The following is a 21,188-nucleotide window of genomic DNA, read 5'->3' on the forward strand; positions in this document are numbered from 1 at the left end:
TCGATCCGGTAGGGCGGCAGGGGGTGTTTCATTAACGTTTTTGGTTGCACGCGGAACGGTACAAATTTTTACTTCGTTAGCGGAGACGCGAATTTTTATCTTGACGCGTTTGGCACGTCGTAGAAGACGAAAATGCAAGTTTCTGTTTGCAAATTCGGGTCAAAGCTCGCACTAGAATTTCTGCGTTGCATTGTAATTGCATTTAGAGCATTTAATTATGCAGTAAATGTTAAACCATTCAGGTCAGGGTGCAAAGCAGCATCACAGAGGCTTTGGTGATTACCAATTGTGGTTTGCAGATCGTTAATAATCATTACATGTCGTTATTACCACGGTGTTGTTATCAGTAGTATTTGGGAGCACAAACGGCTACACTTAGTAGTGTAAATTGACTTTAACTAAATCCTATAAATTTGTATTTTATCGGAATAATTTAGGTATTGTTCCGGTTTCAATTAGCAATGTTAAGGGAAAACAAACTTGTTGGGTTGTGTTAGATATAATTCGCTTGGAGCGGTGGTTACCAATTTTGTAAGTGGGGAATGAAATCTGAATATTTAATTATTGGATGATCGCCGGACGCTGTCGGATTTTGTAAGGATTTTTAATTGAAAATCTTGTATAATTTGAATTTTTATTACAGTTTCAGTTATTTCGTTTTTTCTTTAATTACAGATAAATTCATTTTTAGTTTTTGTCTATGTCCATTGTGTTTTTATTTTTGCAAAAAAAAATTACTCCGGAAGCTTAACCTTTAACAGTTATAATGTAGGAGCGAAATGATATTTAATTTGTTTTCAGTTTAATTTCATCAAATTTTTTTCGTTTATATAAAAAAATAATCGCGTTGTATCGACTTACACAGCAAAAAAAAACAGGTTTGAAATAAAATTATACTAATGGAATTTCTCGGAGATAAATTTAAACAGTTTTTCCGACCTTTTACTCTTAAAAGCAAATACCTAGCGTAGTTGTTGAATTAATTAAAGAAATTCTATCGTGCGATAATTCATCATTCTAAATAAAGACTAAATAAAGACCGAATTACTCTCAGAATGAAAAAAATGTCGTACCAGAAATGAATCCTTTCCCTTCTCTATGTGTAAAAGGAACATCCTGTATAGTACTTGTAATTTGCACAAATAGCCATAACACGTATCAATTTGTAGACGTGACGGTGAAACACAAACTAAACTAACACATGTTTTCTATGAATTGGGATAACTGGATGGCAGTGCCGAAGGTCCAGATTTTTTTACTGCTCTGACTTCCGTTTATTGTATAAAACACTACATTTTTCGGTTTTTGGATGCTGTAATTCATATTTGGTTAATTATGAGATCTAGGGGAGCATCCCTAGCCTCCCCCTAGATACGGCCTTGTCTAGGGGTTATGAAATATCGAGCAAATTTGAAAGTAACAAATTGCCCAATGGATTCCATTACTGTACGTCCTTAGGTTATCCTCGATCAGAAAAACAAGTGTTTACATTTATACATCGGAAGAATGTCACATAGAATTTAGTTTGATTTGAATCCTCAAAACAGAGGACCAAAACAATTAACTAGTAAGCTACAATCGACAAAATGTTCTGAATATCATTATTATAATTCGTATTAAATAAAGATGTTTGTATTTTCACATTTTCGGGAAAATGGGGTCACTTGTTCTTAATGTGATCAACAAAAAATATTAACGCTATAGTAAAAGCTCATCATATTTTGCACATTTTGGGTGGAATTTATTCAGCAAAATTTTGAGGTGACGTCATCAATTTTTTAGGAAGGAGGAGCAAATACATTTTGACTAAAAATGTACCATGCTTATCATAACTGTAAACCATCTGCAAGATTTTAAGGCATTCGGTTTTGTAGATTCAAAATGAAATGGCAAAATGTTGTTTCATAAGTTTCATTTTTTTTTCCAAAAATATGGACGTTTCGGGTAAAAACTCAATTCGGAGTCATAAACTACATGTGTAGGACGGAAGTTTAGTGTAAGACTCTTTTTTAATGGAATAGCCTATGTATTTTTACAGATTTAGATTCTTTAAGTACGTTTCAAAAGAAATCTCACTTAAAGATCTAAAATCTTAGAAAATTCAAGGTGTCTGAATATAAAAAAACGGAAAAACCAACAATTTGTAAAATGCCATCACACTGTATAAACACAGTATTAATTAATTAATTTGTCAGTTCCCGTCTTTAAATTTGGTGGAGTCAAACATTTTTAAATGAAAATAAAAATATTTTCAAAATTGTTGAACAAAAAACTTTGGATTGCATACGATTTTTATCCCGTTTCAATAATTAAAAAAGAACATTCCGTCACCACATTTTTGGACCACCCTGTATATAATAGATGGACTATGTTCGTCCAGTTTTTTTTTCATATAAAGTAAATAATCAAAAATATTACTTTTAAACCCTGACGTAAAGTGAGGGGTGTTACAAATTTGAATCTTTTTTTTGTCTGTGTGTTTGCCTGTGGAACCGTAGCCCTCAAAGGGATGAACCGATTTCAGTGCGATTTTTTATGCTCAGTCATTTCAAGATAATCACAACATAAAAAGTTGGTGTCGACCGTCGCAGCTAATCTTAACCAACTTCAAGCTTCTTAATAGTTCTTTTTTATCTTGAGTTTTTAACACTTGTCTCAAATTTTCCTATTTTTTTTTTGTATTTTCCTGATCTCTCATTTAGGCTTGAGGGTTGTGTCAAAAACTCCTTGTGATTTTCTAAGAAGTCTAAAGTCATAACAAAATTTCGTTCTTTCTAGTAACAAGTAATATTAATAAATTGAAATTTTGAAATTTTCAGTACACAACAAGTCGTAATTACGTTTAGTATTTTTTTTAACTTAATTGATTTCAACTTGCCGATGGTAAGTTAAAGAAGACCTTCCGGCGAATGGCTACTTTCATGTTCTCTCGAAGTTTTATGACACCTAGAGTATAAAAAATAAGTCCCCCGTTTCCCTGTGGTTCTTCCAAATATTTGTTTACCAAATTCAAATTTTCAAAATAGCCCAAAATTTGCTTTCCTTCATTTATTGTAGAGATCCTGGAAAAACCGTAAGAAATACACTCAAAAAAAAATCTCAAAATCGAAATCAACAAAAGAATTTCTATTGATAATTTCCCAAAGTGTTATAGTCTCAGACCAAGATTTTCAAAATATTCTGTTTCACATTCAAGTTTTCAAAATTCTCCAAAAATTGCCTTATATCATTTTGGTAACTCAAAAAGGTAGGAATTTTCGAAAAAATGAAATAAAAAAAAATCTGAAAGCCAAGTCCGGTCATTTTCAGAAGATTTTTTTTCCCCATACCACGATTTTCCAAATATTTTGTTTCAAATTCAAATTTTCAAAATAGCCCAAAATTTCCTTATTTCATTCATTTTAGAGATCCTGGAAAAACGGTAATAACCTTGGAAGATATACACTCAATAAAAAATCTCAAAATCGAAATCAACAAAAGAATTTCTATTGATAATTTCCCAAAGTGTTATAGTCTCAGACCAAGATTTTCAAAATATTCTGTTTCAATTTCAAGTTTTCAAAGTTCTACAAAAATTGCCTAATGTCATTTTGGTAACTCGAAAAAGGTAGGAATTTTCGAAAAAATAAAATACAAAAAAATCTGGAAGCCAAGTCCGGTCATTTTCAGAAGATTTTTTTTCCCATACCACGATTTACCAAATATTTTGTTTCAAATTCAAATTTTCAAAATAGCCCAAAATTTTCCTTATTTCATTCAATATAGAGATGCTGGGAAAACGGTAAGAATTTTGGAAGATATACCTACACTCAAAAAAAAAATCGTCAAAATTGAAATCGACAAAAAAATATTGGTAATTTTCGAAAGTGTTATGGTCCCAGACTAAAATTTTCAAATTATTCTGTTTTAATATCAAATTTTTAAAAACCTCAAAATATGTCTAACATGATTTTAGTGAAGAAATTGTAGGTGTTTTCGAATAAATGAATTCTAAAAAAATTCTGGAAGCTATAAGTCATAACAAAATTTCGTTCTTTCTAGTAACAAGTAATATTAATAAATTGAAATTTTGAAATTTTCAGTACACAACAAGTCGTAATTGCGTTTAGTATTTTTTTTAACTTAATTGATTTTAACTTGCCGATGGTAAGTTAAGGAAGACCATCCGGCGAATGGCTACTTTCATGTTCTCTCGAAGTTTTATGACACCTAGAGTTTAAAAAAATAAGTCCCCCGTTTCTATCTGTCGACTGTCAAACGATAACAAATGTGTCAATATATTTATACTAAACACATAATTTCAAAAATTATGGTAAATATCTACTATGTAAATTTTATAAAGAAACACACTCCTGTACTTTTGGTTTATGAATCCGCTTTGATTGTTTACGCTACCCATCGAGATCGGCTGTATTTAAAAATATACCACCCCATTTTCGCAACAATAGAAGTTTCAGAAGAAAAAAGCTGCAGACTGCACTCTACTAATTCAACCAAATAAAAATCACTTAACATCGACAAAGCAGAACTTCATTATGACGTAAAACAAAGAAAACCCCACCATAATCGCCACTAATTAAGTCGATTGAACAAAAGCAGCATCGCTACAGCCCTCTTTTGTTTTAATTAAGTTGCATTAACCTATGCTTCCGTAACAATAATTGCATCGCATGGAATTTACAACGTCTCATTAACAGCACAAAAAATGCTATAATTTTCGGGTTTTGTCTACTCTCGCGAGCGATTACGTTGAGTGATGTTTCAATTAAGTACTCTCGTGGTGCACCGTGCGACATCTATTGTCCATAATTTTAATTAACAATTATCTTGATATTCGCGCTTTCAGCCACTGCCACTCGAGCTCGAGATAATAAGGTGCTATGTCATGACATTGTTTTTTATTTGTCTCGAAAAGTGCATCCGCGATATTACGCTGCGTCTTACCGTGTAATCAGCACGCTACGAAACAAAATGGGAAATAATGGCTATTAGCAGGACCTGCATTTTTCTGGTCTGGAATGGAATGGAGCTTTCATAAGTTTGGATGCACCGCTTCAGTCAAAGTAGTTTAGTGTGGCGGTTGCAGCTTTTTATTGCCGACACATTTGATTTCCTACATGTGGGGAAACTTCGGTCGGAAAGAGAATTCAAGCGTTTTTACAACTGGAGTAAAGTTTTTAATTTGTAAAGTACGCTCTCCATTAAGTTCAGTCGCTTCATTTATTAGAGCGGACGTCTCTTGTTGCATGCACTGAACAAAGGCGTCATTGAGTGCAATGATTAAGAAAATTGAATTCGCCATTTCGACGAGTGTGGTGCATTGGTGGAAGCGGGGAAGTGAGCAGAACAAAGTTTTATGGAGACGGGGGTGGGACAAAGTTTTTGTATTGAGGAAATTATCTAATGAAAATCAAAAATCCAGAATTGGCTGATTGCATGAGCGGTAACTGCATGACACATCTTCATTTATAAGATATACTCATTTCCATAAAAATAAGAACACGAATTTTGTTCATTTTATCGGATCCGATTAAAATTTCAACAAAAACCATTAACCTTGTTATCTTACCCTTTTTACCTTTTGAAAACAATGTTTCTTCTATTTTGATTTGCTAGTTGAATTGCGTTGGTTGTGTAGAAAATTTTAGGGCTATCGCCCAAATTTTTTCAATGGTCCCTCCTTCTTCAAATTTTTGACATTTTCGAAACTTAACTAAACACATTTTCTTGTAGATTTCGAGCTCTAGAACTCACTTTCGGCCAAAATTAGTTTTATCTTAGCATGTACTATCATCTTAGAGGGTAAGTAATTTGCCAAAATCAGTCTTACCAGGAAAGTACTAACAAAAAAATTACAAATCGAAAAATTGAAAAGTCCAAGCGAGAAATTAAAATTTGAAAACTGGAGAAATTCTAAATGGAAAGTGTCGCATATCTTAAAAATGAAAACACAAAAAAAAATGAAAAATTGAAAAATTGCAAATCGAAAAATTGGGGAAACGAGAAACTCAAAAAATTAAAATTGAAAAAACAAAAAAATAAAATTGAAACACTGAAAAATCGAATAAGTGGAAAAATAACGAAAATAAAAAACCGAAAAATTTAAAAATATAAAAATTGAAAAAAATCTAAAGTTAGTTGGAAAATTGAAGATTCTAAACTTGAATACTCGAAAAATTGCAAATCGAAAAACTGAAGAAAAAAATGAAAAATTGAGAATGTTAATCCTTCTCGGGGGACCCAATTGCCTTTTTTAAAAATGGAAAACTCTCGTGGGCCCCAGATGTATTTTTTTAATGTGTGAGTTTAGGTTTTATAAAGGATCTTATAAGCAAAGAGTAGCCCCGTCCAGCGACCCCCTCTTCATTCCAATGACCACTCTTAATATTATTCAATCTTATCATGGCAAAACTAGCCCCGCCCACCCACCCTCGATTTTCTTACACGGTATGTGATTTGCCAAATTTAGTTTTATCCTAGCATATACTAGCCCCGCCCACCCACCCTCTATCTTCTTAGAGGGTATGTGATTTGCCAAAATCAGTCTTATCAGGCAAGTACTAACGAAAAAAAATTAAAAACCGAAAAATTACAAGCAGAAAAATCGCAAAATCTGAAAACTGAAACATCCAAACGTTGGAAAATCGAAAAACTGAAAAATTTAAAACTGAAAACTCGAAGAGAATCAAAAGTTGGAAAATTGCAAATTTTAAACTTGAAAACTCGAAAAATTGCAAATCCAAAAAGTGAAGAAAAAAATGAAAAATTGAAAAAATGTAGGATTCAAGCAAACAATCGAGGCGAGGGAAGTTCTATCGAAGTAATCTTCGACCAATTTTTTCGTTTTCTTTCATTTTCAGTTTTTCAATTTTTCGATTTTGAGTTTCTCGTTCTTGATATTTAGTTTTTCATATTCTCGATTCAAGTGACTACTCTTAATATAATTCAATCTTATCTTGGCAAATACTAGCCCCGCCCACCCACCTTCGATTTTCTTACACGGTAGGTGATTTGGCAAATTTAGTTTTAACCTAGCATATACTAGCCCCGCCCACCCACCCTTTGTCTTCTTAGAGGGTATGTGATTTGCCAAAATCAATCTTATCAGGCAAGTACTAACGAAAAAAAATTAAAAATCCAAAAACTACAAATCGAAAACTTGAAAAATCCAAAAAGTGAGAAAATAAAAATTGAAAACTCCAGAAATTCCGGGTAGAAAAATCGCAAAATCTAAAAACTGAAACATCCAAAAGTTGGAAAATCGAAAAACTGAAAAATTTAAAAATGAAAACACGAAGAGAATCAAAAGTTGGAAAATTGAAAATTTTAAACTTGAAAACTCGAAAAATTGCAAATCGAAAAAGTGAAGAAAAAAAACGAAAAATTGACAATTTTTTCATTTTCTTTCATTTTCAGTTTTTCGATTTTTCAGTTTCTCGTTCTTGATTTTTGTTTTTCATATTCTCGATTTCTTGATTTTCAGTTTCTCGATTTCATATCACAATTTTGGCTTTTTACAATTTCTTTATTTTTTCAATATTCATTTCGATTTTATAATTTTAAAATTGGAAAATCGAAAAATTGAAGAATTAAAAATTGAATCTTACATTCTACCGCTACTCTTAATATAAATCAATCTTATCTTGGCAAGTCTTGCTCCGCCCACCCATCCTCTATTTTCTTACAGGGTATCTGATTTGCTAAAATTAGTTTTACTTTAGCATGTACTTGCCCCGCCCACGGACCCTCTACTATCGCCCAAATTTTTTCAATGGTCTTCAAATTTCGGCAATTTTTTACATTTTCGAAACTTAACTAAATACATTTTCTTGTAGATTTCGAGCTCTAGAACTCACTTTCGGCCTCATTCCGTTGACAACTGCAACCGTTTTTCCAGAATCGATCGTTGAAATATCGAAATTTTTAAAATTTTAAAAAATTCCCATTTCGTACCAATTCTTTCGAAAATGTTGCTCCGTGACCATCAACACGCTATATTTTTGTAATCAGCGTGTCGAGATCTACGTCCCTGAATTTTTTTAAATTTTTCGATAACTTTTTTAAAAGTGAATTTTTTTCAATGGTCCCCGCTTCTTCAAATTTCGGAAAATTTTTGACATTTTCGAAACTTAAATAAACAGATTTTCTTGTAGATTTAGAGCTCTAGAACTCATTTCCTACCTCGTTTCTTTGATAACTGCAACCGTTTTTCCACAATCGAACGTTGAAATTTCGAAATTTTTGAAATTTTCAAAAATTCACATTTCGTACTGATTTTTTCGAAAATCTTGCTCCGTAGGCATCAACACGCTATATTTTTGGAATCAGCGTGTCGAGATCTACGTTCGTGAATTTTTTCACAATTTTTAAACAACACTTTTAAAAGTGAAATTTTTTCAATGGTCCCTCCTTCAAATTTTGGCAAATTTTTGACATTTTTGAAACATTGTCTTTTAAATTTCGAGCTCTAGAACTCGATTTTGGCTAATGACATATCCGCTAAGAAAAAGGAGGGTGGGTGGGCGGGGTTAGTACCTGCTAAGATAAGAGTGATTTTGGCAAATGACATATCCTATAAAAAAAGAGAGGGTGGGTGGGCGGGGCTAGTACCTGTGAAGATAAGACAAGAATGGCAAATGACATTCCCTCTAAGAAAATGGAGGGTAGAGGGTATATCATTTTGCAAAATCAGTGTTATCTTGGCCAGTAGTACCGGCTAAGATAAGAGCGATTTTGGCAAATGACATATCCTATAAAAAAAGAGAGGGTGGGCGGGCGGGGCTAGTACCTGTGAAGTTAAGACAAGAATGGCAAATGACATTCCCTCTAAGAAAATGGAGGGTAGAGAGTGTATCATTTTGCAAAATCAGTCTTATCTTGGCAAGTAGTACCTGCTAAGATAAGGGTGATTTTGGCAAATGACATATCCTATAAAAAAAGAGAGGGTGGGTGGGCGGGGCTAGTACCTGTGAAGATAAGACAAAAATGGCAAATGATATTCCCTCTAAGAAAATGGAGGGTAGAGGGTATATCATTTTGCAAAATCAGTCTTATCTTGGCAAGTAGTACCGGCTAAGATAAGAGCGATTTTGGCAAATGACATATCCTATAAAAAAGAGAGGGTGGGCGGGCGGGGCTAGTACCTGTGAAGTTAAGACAAGAATGGCAAATGACATTCCCTCTAAGAAAATGGAGGGTAAAGGGTATGTCATTTTGCAAAATCAGTCTTATCTTGGCAAGTAGTACCTGCTAAGATAAGAGTGATTTTGGCAAATGACATCCTATAAAAAAAGAGAGGGTGGGTGGGCGGGGCTAGTACCTGTGAAGATAAGACAAAAATGGCAAATGACATTCCCTCTAAGAAAATGGAGGGTAGAGGGTATATCATTTTGCAAAATCAGTCTTATCTTGGCAAGTATTGGCCCCTCCCACCCACCCTTTATTTTCTTCGAGGGTGTGCCATTTGGCAATATGTGCATCACAGCTCACAACATTGATGTATTTTATGATAATTTCACTTCTGCTAAGATAAAAACTGTACAATTAGTTCTCAAGGTATTTAACCGTTTCCATACATTCTAGCGAGCCTGTGTATACATATATCTAGTAATAATACCCATCTCTATCTTATTTTTAAACGAATTTTTACAGTGTTTGGCTGGCTCGCGCTCAGTAAGTAAAAATTGTCAGTTAATTAATGTAGATAAACTTCAGCAAAATAAACTGCCTCGAAATAAATGGATCTTTAGCTGAATCGCCGATCCCATGCATTATACCTAATACTATTACAAAATAATTTACGAAGCGGCAATAAATTCTTCGTCCTTGGTTTAGTAGTTTTATCGCGAACAAACTTTAATAGATTTCGCAAATTTTAGTCGAGCAATAAATAATGATTTAAGGAAAAGTCCTTCCACCCCTTACCTAAATAAAACCCGCAATGATTAATTAACATGAAGTGCAGATTTAACACGATATAATAAGGATTCCAGCAGATTTACACACCGCCGCGCTTAAATTTATGTTTATATCCTCGGTGCGTAATTAATATTCTCTCCAGATCGACGAGACCTCTTCCAACTAAAACTAATATAACTGGAACGATCTATCTCGGACAATCTTGGACTCGACCGCACTCGCTGCACTTAATGCATTTGCGAGGGACTGGAAATATGGTTAAGTCGGTTTCAATCGATGCGTGCATACGTAATGAAAGTGAACCGGAAATGCGGAAAGACACATTTTCGTTTGTCTGAGCCGGTCTGAGTGTTTCAATTTTAATTCGTCCGGCGCAATCTTGTCCTTAGACCGCATCGCTGCATTAAATGCATTAAAGTGGTCTGGAAGTCCGCCCTAACTCGGTTTAAACCGCCGAAAAATATGGCGACGGCTAGTTTAATTGCGGCTTATCCGACATTATGGGGCATTAAAGTGCCATCGTGGTAAGCGATGTTAATATTTTTTACGTTTGCCAGATTTCGGATCCGGAGTGAGGGCGCGATAATGAATGGAAAGTGTTATTGCAGTGTATGAATGAGCGTCTGGTTATCTTTGCTCTGGAGGTTTTTACGTCTGTATTATGGGCTAATTTTCATGGAATCTGTGTTACGAATGACGCTGTTCGGTTGCTTTATCATGCCCGAACTGCGACAGACGTTTGTTATCTGGAAATATGTGCATGCGAAATGTGGGAATAAATTACGGGGAATAAAATTTCTATTACGTGCAAAGTCGACATTAGTCGTGGTTATGGGGAATGTGTTAAAAAAATTCGTAAAAGAAGGAGGCGATTTAGGAAGGTAATTCTTCTAGAGTTTTACTAACGTAGTGTAGAAACAAATAGTGGTCCTGAGAAGGACCGATTTTTGGTAATAAAGTCAAAATAGTTTTTCCAAAGGGATTAGATAGAAAATAGGTCACAAAGACAGTGCAGGAGATATTTTAAAGTTACAGAGTTATTTAAAAATCACTGACATCTATACCTATATTATAAAGCTGAAGAGTTTGTTTGGTTGAACGGGCTAATCTCAGAAACTACTGGTTCGAATTCAAAAAATCTTTTTGTGTTGGATAGTCCATTTATCGTATCTACATATAGGCTATATAACATCACGCTACGATCAATAGGAGCGAAGTAGCAATGAAAAATTCGGGAAAATGATTCATCCTTTGACAGTTTCTGTTGCTCACGCTGCTTCAGGGGAGTCGCTAGACGAGGTATAACATTTTTTTGGTTTTTTGTATGAAAAAATGATATTAATATAGATGTATCGTACATCAAACTGCAGCTTTTTTCATATTCTAGAGCGCAGAGACCAGTTCAATCAACTAAAAAAATATGGCTGAGAAATATCGTAAAAAAAGCACCATTGTATGTTTTCTTTTCAAGTTTTTTGAGTCATAACCATCATAGAATCGCTTGAAAATTCACACATGGATAAAACATCACTTTTAACAGGGCGCAGAGTCATTAAATGTTTGTTAGTGGTACAATTTGTTTAAATAATAATGTGTTTATTAAAATCAAAATATACCACAAATTAATGCTAAATACGTCGAATAATTTTAACAGGAATATCAGAGGAAAATTAATGATCTATTGGTTAGCAAAGTTTTTAACAAAAACTAACAATTATTGAAAAAAATGGGTATCAATTCGACAGAATTTGAGCAGTTAGTTCAGTACTTTGCCGATAGGAGCGCCACTAAAATTTACGGAAGCGACTTTCCAGGTAAAACCCTTATTGCCTGCTCTACCATGAGCTGATTGTTAGAGTTCTCGGCTGATTTTTCTAATTTATGGCAAGGAACTCAGTTTTATAACAAGCCGTCAGGACCGGCCGTAGTAATCTATTGTTAAGGAAATTAACTTTTACGCAATGAGGTACTATCATAAAACCGAATTAAAACTGGGAAACTCTAATATTTTTACTCCACTCAGGATCCTGAATTCAATACACATGATTATTTTTTTATTTTTTTATTTTATTTTATTTTTGATTATGATTACTAAAAATTCATTGTAATATTATTGTTAATATATTTTGCTTTGTTAATTAATAAAACTAATAAACATATTTATAATAATAATAAAAAAAATATAAAATACAGCTACTTATCTCAGAAAGGAGGTGTTTTAAAAAAGCCCTACGCCCAGTAACTTCTCCCTTCATTGTTTACTCGAAAAAAGTGCTCGTCCTATTTTTCATTTGCCGAGAGATCATTTTCAAAATATATTTATAATAAAAATATGCAAGTCTTGGTGATGAAAAATGTACTCCTAATAAATTATTATAGTACATAAAAAAATAGAAACAAATTTTATTTATTTAAAAAAAATCTCTCGCAAAGGCAGGTTCCTCTTTCTTCTTGAATCAATTATTTCGGGCAATAATGCGCCAAAGTAAAATCTGCCAAGTTTATCTGCCATTTTTTCACATATATTTCTTCGTCTTTATAAATTTTTTCTATATTTATTCCTTTGGGTGTCCATACAACAAAATAAACTTGTGAAATACCCGTAACAAGCATTTGTCCCTGGACTTAAAAGTAGTAATCATGATATTTTTTTAATTTCAATTCTCTGTCAATGTACAAAATTTGATTATTTTTTTTCTAACCGCTTCTTCGGGAGACAAATCTTGCGATTTTGAAGGGCATTTAATTTCGACTAATGCACTCCTATCCTCTAGAACCCTGTCTGGACGAGCAGCCAAGTAAGGAAATTGTTTTGAAATAAACAAGCCACACCGTTCAGTTTTTATATTTTTATTTATTTCAAAACACTTGACAGCTTTTTCCTCGCTTTGCTGTCCATAGTATGTATGACTATTACCTCTAAATGTACTGTAGAACAGAGACTCCACAGTTTTAGCTATTGCTGTAGTCGGTCTAAGTTTGTAAATACGTCCAAAATTTGAAGCCGTAACCCTAATTTCTCTTTCTTTTGCCCAAATGTGCCTGTTGCCTAGTGTCTATTTCAATTTGGTCTAAATTCAAAGATAATTTTCTCAAAGAAACCTCTTTGGCTGTCACAAATGTTTCTACATCCATGACAGGATTTTCTAAAAAATATTTAAACCATAATCGCAGTCGGGACCAGCATACGTAAATTTTTTTACGACATATTTTTTTTACGAATACTTTGCCTAAGACGAGTTTGTTTTATAGACGAACAATATTTTTTTGTTATTAAACCAGGACCGTTTTGCTGAATAAATCCTATCTAAATTGTATAAATTATGATGAGTCTCTTCTTGTGGTTTATCATTCCATTCATGTTTTTTGAATTTGCATATACAGGATGACCCCAAAAATTAATGAATGCGTAAATTTATTTTATTGATTTAATCAGGAACTACAGAACCCAATGATTTGAGATCTTGCAAATGTTTTAAGGTTATAAAGAGCATAATAAATTTTTAGTTAAAATATATTTGCTTATCCCCTCCGAAAAATTGATGACGTCAGCTCAAAAGTTTGCCTTATAATCCTATTTAAAATTTACAAAATATGATGAATCTCTTCTTGTAATTTATCATTCCATTCATATTTTTTGGATTCGGATATACAGGGTGACTCAAAAAAATTAATGAATGCGCAAATTTATTTTATTGATTTAATCAGGAACAAACCGAATGCTTTGAAATCTAATGTGAAAAAAAAAACATAATAGGCATGCAGTCGTCACGTTTCCGATAGCGAGGGAAGTACTGTCTACACTCTTTAGACCAATTTTTTTTATATTCCCATTTTTCCATTTCTCAATTTTTCAATGTTTCAGTTTGGGATTTTTTCACTGTTTCGATTCTTTAATTTTCCTTCCATTTTTAGGTTTTTCAATATTTCAGCTTTGGAATTTTGCAATATTTCGTTTCTTCAATTTTCCAAATTTTTGATATTGTGTTTTCTCGGTTTTTAAATTTTTCGATATTTTAATTTTTCAGTTTTTAAAGTTTTAGGTTTTTACATTTCTCACCCTCGATTTTTCGATTTTTCAGTTCCGTGATTTTTCAATTTGTCGAATTTTTAAATTTTAGATTTTTTGTTCTCGATCATTCAATTTTCCGAGTTTTCAGGCTTAGATTTTTTTTTGTTGTTCAATTCTTGAATTTTTAAAATTTTTGTTTTTTAAATTTTCCTATTTATCAACTTACTGGGATTTCAATATTTTGATTTTTTGATTGTTCAATTTCTCGATTTTTTGAATTTTTAGTTTTTGATACGTGTTTTTTTCAAAAATTTTCTGTTTTTCAATTTATTAACGTTACGATATTTCAGTTTTACGATTTTTAAATTTTTTATTTTCCAGTTTTCAATTTTTGACGTTTCTAAATTTTTCGATTTTTCAATTTTTCGATTAACTGATTTTCTGATTTTCCCATTTCTCTATTTCTTGATTTTTCAATTCTTTCTTCAATTGTGATTTTTCAATTTTTCGATTTCTGGATTTTTCAATGTTTCAGTTTTGATTTTTTTCACTTTTCCGATTCTTCAATTTTCCTTCCATTTTTCAGTTTTTCAAAATTTCGGTTTTGAATTTTTTCACTTTTTCGATTTTTCAATTTTCCTTCCATTTTTCAGTTTTTCAGTATTTCAGTTCTGAGATTTTGCAATGTTTCTGTTCTTCAATTTTTCCATTTTTTGATGTTTCGATTTCTCGGTTTTTCAATTTTTCGATAGGTATTTTAATTTTTCAATTTTTAAGTTCTAGATTTTCCGTTAATTTTTTTGTTTTCCTTGATGTTTTGATTTCTCGATTATTCGATTTCTCAATTTTTAGATTGTTCAATTTCTCGATTTATAGATTTTTCAATTTTTCGGTTTACCGATTGTGAAAAGTATACGTCTGCAAGATCTCAAAGTATTCATTTCTGCAACACTTGAGTTATTCAATAAAATAAATTGACTGATCCATACATTTTTTGAGTCACTGTAAAAGCAAATCTAAAAAATATGAATGCAATGATAAATAACGAAAATATACTGATGATATTTTGCACATTTTATATTGGACCCATTCGGCAAAATTTTGAGATGACGTCATCAAGTTTTTGGGCTTGATAAACACATATATTTTGATTAAAAAGCTACCATGCCATACAGTAACTTCAAAACGTCTGCAATATTTCAAAATTCAGTTTTGCAATTCTTAATTCAATCAATAAAATAAATTGACTCAGTAATTAATTTTTTTGAGACACCCCCTATAAGCAAAACTAAAAAATGTGAATGGAATGATAAATCACAAGTATAGTCTCATCCTATTTTGGACATTTTAGATAGGATTCAGCTAGTTAAAAATATTAATAAATGTGTACTCTTTGTGGCGAGCCAGAGCGACTTTTATTTCTTTAAGTTAAATCGGAAAATATTCGTCGACATTTTTGTTGGAATTTCATGTGTGTACATAGCGTTTTGGGTTTAGTAAATAAAACAGTGCCATGGTATGAATATGAACTAGGACACTTATTCTTCCGGGAAATTCGTAGTCTCTGATTTTTAAGTAGAAAACGAATGAATACAGAACATATGAAATGAAATGGAATACCTCATATTTATTTCTGTGAAAATAACAAACTCTGTTCTTGGGACGACGGGATAAAAGGCAATTCGTACAATATAGACTGATTCAATAACATTTATTTGATGTTTTATCTAGAATATGCATGTATAAAAATTGTCATGTATTTTAAATTTCTCGTTAGACTACAATAAATTATTATTTGTAAAACTCAGGAAGATTTGTAATTTCAAGAAAACAAATTTACTGGTGGTTTAGAATAAAATTCCAGGTTAGAACATTATTACAACAACCGTAGGCTTAATTTTTTGAATGTATTGTGTATGAGGGTTCCTTTTTTATTTTGTTTTATTGGTACACATGCTAAAAGTTTGTTTTACCTTTTTTGTACACTTTTATGAGTAACGAGAGAAGAAACATTTTTTCTGAAACACAAAGGCCCGGTTAAAAAAAAAAGACCGGATTTTTCGTGTATGTAAATATCCGTTATAACTACACTTGTCTCAAAGGAACAAACAACACAAAAACCAAACTCAAAGCAAAACCACAATTTTCTTGTCTATTTCATTATATGCAATTTAAACACAAAACGTAAAAACAACTTTGTTATATTCGCATATTCGTCACGTACCAACCCCCAACACAATTCCACCGAAAAACCGCATGTTATTGAAAGCTCCAACAATAGTCAATTAGACATATTCAATAATACCTGTTTAACCTCCGATTAAACCGAATTTACCTGCAAACGCTGCTAAGTCACGTGTAAAGCTGATAACATTTGTATCAAACCCAATAATGAGCTGTCAGCGACAGCGAGCCGGGTTTGTTTATCAGGCGTCCTTTTGGAGCATCACCCTTCTTCAAACCCCGTCCCTCTATGTCGGACACATGCCTGTCTATTTGGCCCGGTAAATAATGGCCCCGAATTATGCCATATACCATTGTCAATTGCAGGTAGCTCTGGAGAGTTTTAAATGTCAAACAAGCCACTAGCATCGACACTGGGTGATTAAATTTCTATGGGTGGGGGGTGCTTAATTATGTCTAGACGGGAAATGATATTTGCACGCTTGCTGAACGCTTGTTTCGATGTGAGTTCTTTAATATGCATAAATCAAAGTTAAATTGGCGCGGGCTTCGAAGTATAGTCTGGTTACCGAACAGATGGAGTGGGCTTATTTGACCCTTCAATAAAATCGGAGACGAACAGATGTTCAGTTTTGAAAGGTTAAAACTATGTCCCAGAAATGAAGTTCTCGACAAGCATCATAAGGTGAAAGAACATAATCTGGGGAGTTCGAAAGATTCAATTCATGACAACGGAGACATGAGATAAAAACAAAAAGAAATAAACTAATTATTGTTTTGTCGAAAATCGATCAGCAACGTCAAATTTATTTATTTTCGTCAATTTTATTTCAAGGGCATTTGAAAAGAGGCGACTGGTTGATATAATTCATGCAGATCTTGGTCGAGCTTTTAACAAGTTCAGCCACAATAGATTAATATTAAAATTAGAAAAAAATGGGTGGTTCAGATCCTCGTCTGTCTTGGTTTAAGTTATTCATCATAAGGCGTATAACTGTAAAAGTCAATGGATTCTGTTCTAGTTATTATGAAGTTATGTCTGGAGTTTCTCAGAGGTCCCATCTGGCTCCACTGCTTTTCCTTACTTATATAAATGGCATTAAACACACAATTTAGAAATCTAAGTTTCTTCATACAAGATGATTTGAATAGACATGGTGTTGTATATTGCTTGGACTTCAATACAGAGAAATGTTAAGCTTTACGATACAACAGAAATTCTGAGTGTCATCCTCCTAGTTATTTTATAAAGAATATGACTTTAGAAGCTGTTTTCAATCTTTTGTTATGAAGAGTCTGACGAATAAGAAAATTCATCACAATCCAGATGTGGGAGGGTGGGTGGGGTTTGTTTTATGCTTTTTTTTTCTTATATGTGCGTAATTTTCTAATCACGACAAGCAACTTGAAAGCTTGTTTAGAATGGTGAAATTGTAGAAAAGTCTGAGAGATAAAATTTACCATTTTAAACATGTTTTCATTCTTTTGTTATGAAAACTCTGTATATTAAGAAGACAAAAAGTTAAAACATAAGCCCCGCCCACACGCCCTCTCTCAGTTGCGACGATTTTTCTTTATTCATTGTGATTAAAAAGGCGGGGCTTAATTGCAAAATTCATATTTTTCTACGAGAAATTACCATTTGAAACATGTTCGTAAATAAAAGTCTTGTTCAAAGAAAAGTTTTAAGTGAAAAAGAAAGCCAAAATTAAGCTCCGCCCGTCGGCTTACGACGAATAGGAAAATTCATCACATTCGAGATGTGGGTGGGTGGGCGGGGTTTGTATTTAAGCTTTTGTCTTCTAAGATGTGCGTACTTTTCTGTTCACGACAATAAAACTTGAAAACCTGTTTAAAACGATAAAATTGGAGAGAACTGTGGAAGGTAAACGTTACCATTATGTTAAACATGTTTTCATTCTTTGGTTATGAAAAGTCTGTATATTAAGAAGACAAAAAAGTCAAAATAAAAGCCCCGCCCACCCGCCCTGTCACAGTTGTGACGATTTTTCTTTATTCATTTTGATTAAAAAGGCGGGGCTTATTTGCAAAATTCATATTTTTCTACGAGAAATTACCATTTGAAACATGTTCGTAAATAAAAGTGTTGTTCAAAGAAAAGTTTTAAGTGAAAAAGAAGGCCAAAATTAAGCTCCCCCCCTCGGCTTACGACGAATAGGAAAGCTCATCACAATCGAGGTGCGGGTAGGTGGGCGGGCTTTGTATTTTGGCTTTTTTTTTTCTTAAATGTGCGTGGTGTTCTATTCACGACAAGAACTTGAAAGCTTCTTTAAAATGGTAAATTTTTAGAGAAGGGTGGGAGATAAAATTTACTATTTTAAAAATGTTTTCAGTCGTTTGTTATGAAGAATCTGCATATTACGAAGAAAAAAAGTCAAATCATAAGCCCCGCCCACCCGCCCTTTCTTAATTGTAACGATTTTTCTTTATTCGTTGTGAGCAATAGGGCGAAACTTAATTGCAAAATTCTTATTTTTCTACGAGAAATTACCATTTGAAACATGTTCGTAAATAAAAGTATTGTTCAAAGAAAAGTCTTAAATGAAAAAGAAAGCCAAAATTAAGCTCCGCCCCTCGGGTTACGACGAATAAGAAAATTCATCACAATCGAGATGTGGGTGGGTGGGTGGGGTTTGTATTTTAGCTTCTGTTTTCTAAAATGTGCGTACTTTTCTGTTCACGACAATAACTTGAAAACCTGTTTAAAACGATAAATTTGTAGAGAAGTGTGGAAGGTAAAGGTTACCATTATGTTAAACTTGTTTTCATTCTTTTGTCGTAGAACGTCTGCATATTAAGAAGACAAAAAAGTCAAAACATGAGCCCCGCCCACCCGCCTTGTCTCAGTTGTGACGATTTTTCTTTATTCATTGTGATTAAAAAGGCGGGGCTTAATTGCAAAATTCATATTTTTCTACGAGAAATTACCATTTGAAACATGTTCGTAAATAAAAGTGTTGTTCAAAGAAAAGTTTTAAGTGAAAAAGAAGGCCAAAATTAAGCTCCCCCCCTCGGCTTACGACGAATAGGAAAGCTCATCACAATCGAGGTGCGGGTAGGTGGGCGGGCTTTGTATTTTGGCTTTTTTTTTTCTTAAATGTGCGTGGTGTTCTATTCACGACAAGAACTTGAAAGCTTCTTTAAAATGGTAAATTTTTAGAGAAGGGTGGGAGATAAAATTTACTATTTTAAAAATGTTTTCAGTCGTTTGTTATGAAGAATCTGCATATTATGAAGAAAAAAAGTCAAATCATAAGCCCCGCCCACCCGCCCTTTCTTAATTGTAACGATTTTTCTTTATTCGTTGTGAGCAATAGGGCGAAACTTAATTGCAAAATTCTTATTTTTCTACGAGAAATTACCATTTGAAACATGTTCGTAAATAAAAGTATTGTTCAAAGAAAAGTCTTAAATGAAAAAGAAAGCCAAAATTAAGCTCCGCCCCTCGGGTTACGACGAATAAGAAAATTCATCACAATCGAGATGTGGGTGGGTGGGTGGGGTTTGTATTTTAGCTTCTGTTTTCTAAAATGTGCGTACTTTTCTGTTCACGACAATAACTTGAAAACCTGTTTAAAACGATAAATTTGTAGAGAAGTGTGGAAGGTAAAGGTTACCATTATGTTAAACTTGTTTTCATTCTTTTGTCGTAGAACGTCTGCATATTAAGAAGACAAAAAAGTCAAAACATGAGCCCCGCCCACCCGCCTTGTCTCAGTTGTGACGATTTTTCTTTATTCATTGTGATTAAAAAGGCGGGGCTTAATTGCAAAATTCATATTTTTCTACGAGAAATTACCATTTGAAACATGTTCGTAAATAAAAGTGTTGTTCAAAGAAAAGTTTTAAGTGAAAAAGAAGGCCAAAATTAAGCTCCCCCCCTCGGCTTACGACGAATAGGAAAGCTCATCACAATCGAGGTGCGGGTAGGTGGGCGGGCTTTGTATTTTGGCTTTTTTTTTTCTTAAATGTGCGTGGTGTTCTATTCACGACAAGAACTTGAAAGCTTCTTTAAAATGGTAAATTTTTAGAGAAGGGTGGGAGATAAAATTTACTATTTTAAAAATGTTTTCAGTCGTTTGTTATGAAGAATCTGCATATTACGAAGAAAAAAAGTCAAATCATAAGCCCCGCCCACCCGCCCTTTCTTAATTGTAACGATTTTTCTTTATTCGTTGTGAGCAATAGGGCGAAACTTAATTGCAAAATTCTTATTTTTCTACGAGAAATTACCATTTGAAACATGTTCGTAAATAAAAGTGTTGTTCAAAGAAAAGTCTTAAATGAAAAAGAAAGCCAAAATTAAGCTCCGCCCCTCGGGTTACGACGAATAAGAAAATTCATCACAATCGAGATGTGGGTGGGTGGGCGGGGTTTGTATTTTAGCTTCTGTTTTCTAAAATGTGCGTACTTTTCTGTTCACGACAATAACTTGAAAACCTGTTTAAAACGATAAATTTGTAGAGAAGTGTGGAAGGTAAAAGTTACCATTATGTTAAACTTGTTTTCATTCTTTTGTCGTAGAACGTCTGCATATTAAGAAGACAAAAAAGTCAAAACATGAGCCCCGCCCACCCGCCTTGTCTCAGTTGTGACGATTTTTCTTTATTCATTGTGATTAAAAAGGCGGGGCTTAATTGCAAAATTCATATTTTTCTACGAGAAATTACCATTTGAAACATGTTCGTAAATAAAAGTATTGTTCAAAGAAAAGTTTTAAGTGAAAAAGAAAGCCAAAATTAAGCTCCGTCCCTTGGCTTACGACGAATAGGAAAATTCATCACAATCGAGATGTGGGTGGGTGGGCGGGGTTTGTATTTAACTTTTGTTTTCTAAAATGTGTGTAGTTTTCTATTCACGAAAAGAACTTGAAAACTTGTTTAGAATGGTGAAATTGTAGAGAAGTCTGGGAGATAAAATTTATCATTTTAAACATGTTTTCAATCTTTTGTTATGAAGTGTCTGTATATTAAGAAAACAAAAAAATAAAATCATAAGCTCCGCCCAACCGCCCTGTCTTAATTGTAACGATTTTTCTTTATTTGTTGTGAGC

The 21,188-nt window shown here is 33.1% G+C and overlaps 1 protein-coding gene across 5 annotated transcripts in view; it reads right to left on the reverse strand.

Annotated features, from left to right (window-relative positions):
- The window catches only part of LOC135127782 (limbic system-associated membrane protein), an 829,211-nt gene that overhangs the window by 135,580 nt on the left and 672,443 nt on the right, over positions 1–21,188 (reverse strand). The window lies entirely within an intron of this gene.

Source organism: Zophobas morio, unplaced genomic scaffold, assembly GCF_036711695.1.
Source record: "Zophobas morio isolate AGI-343-1 ecotype UQ-CSIRO unplaced genomic scaffold, CSIRO_AGI_Zmor_V1 ptg000012l, whole genome shotgun sequence".
NCBI lineage: Eukaryota > Metazoa > Arthropoda > Insecta > Coleoptera > Tenebrionidae > Zophobas > Zophobas morio.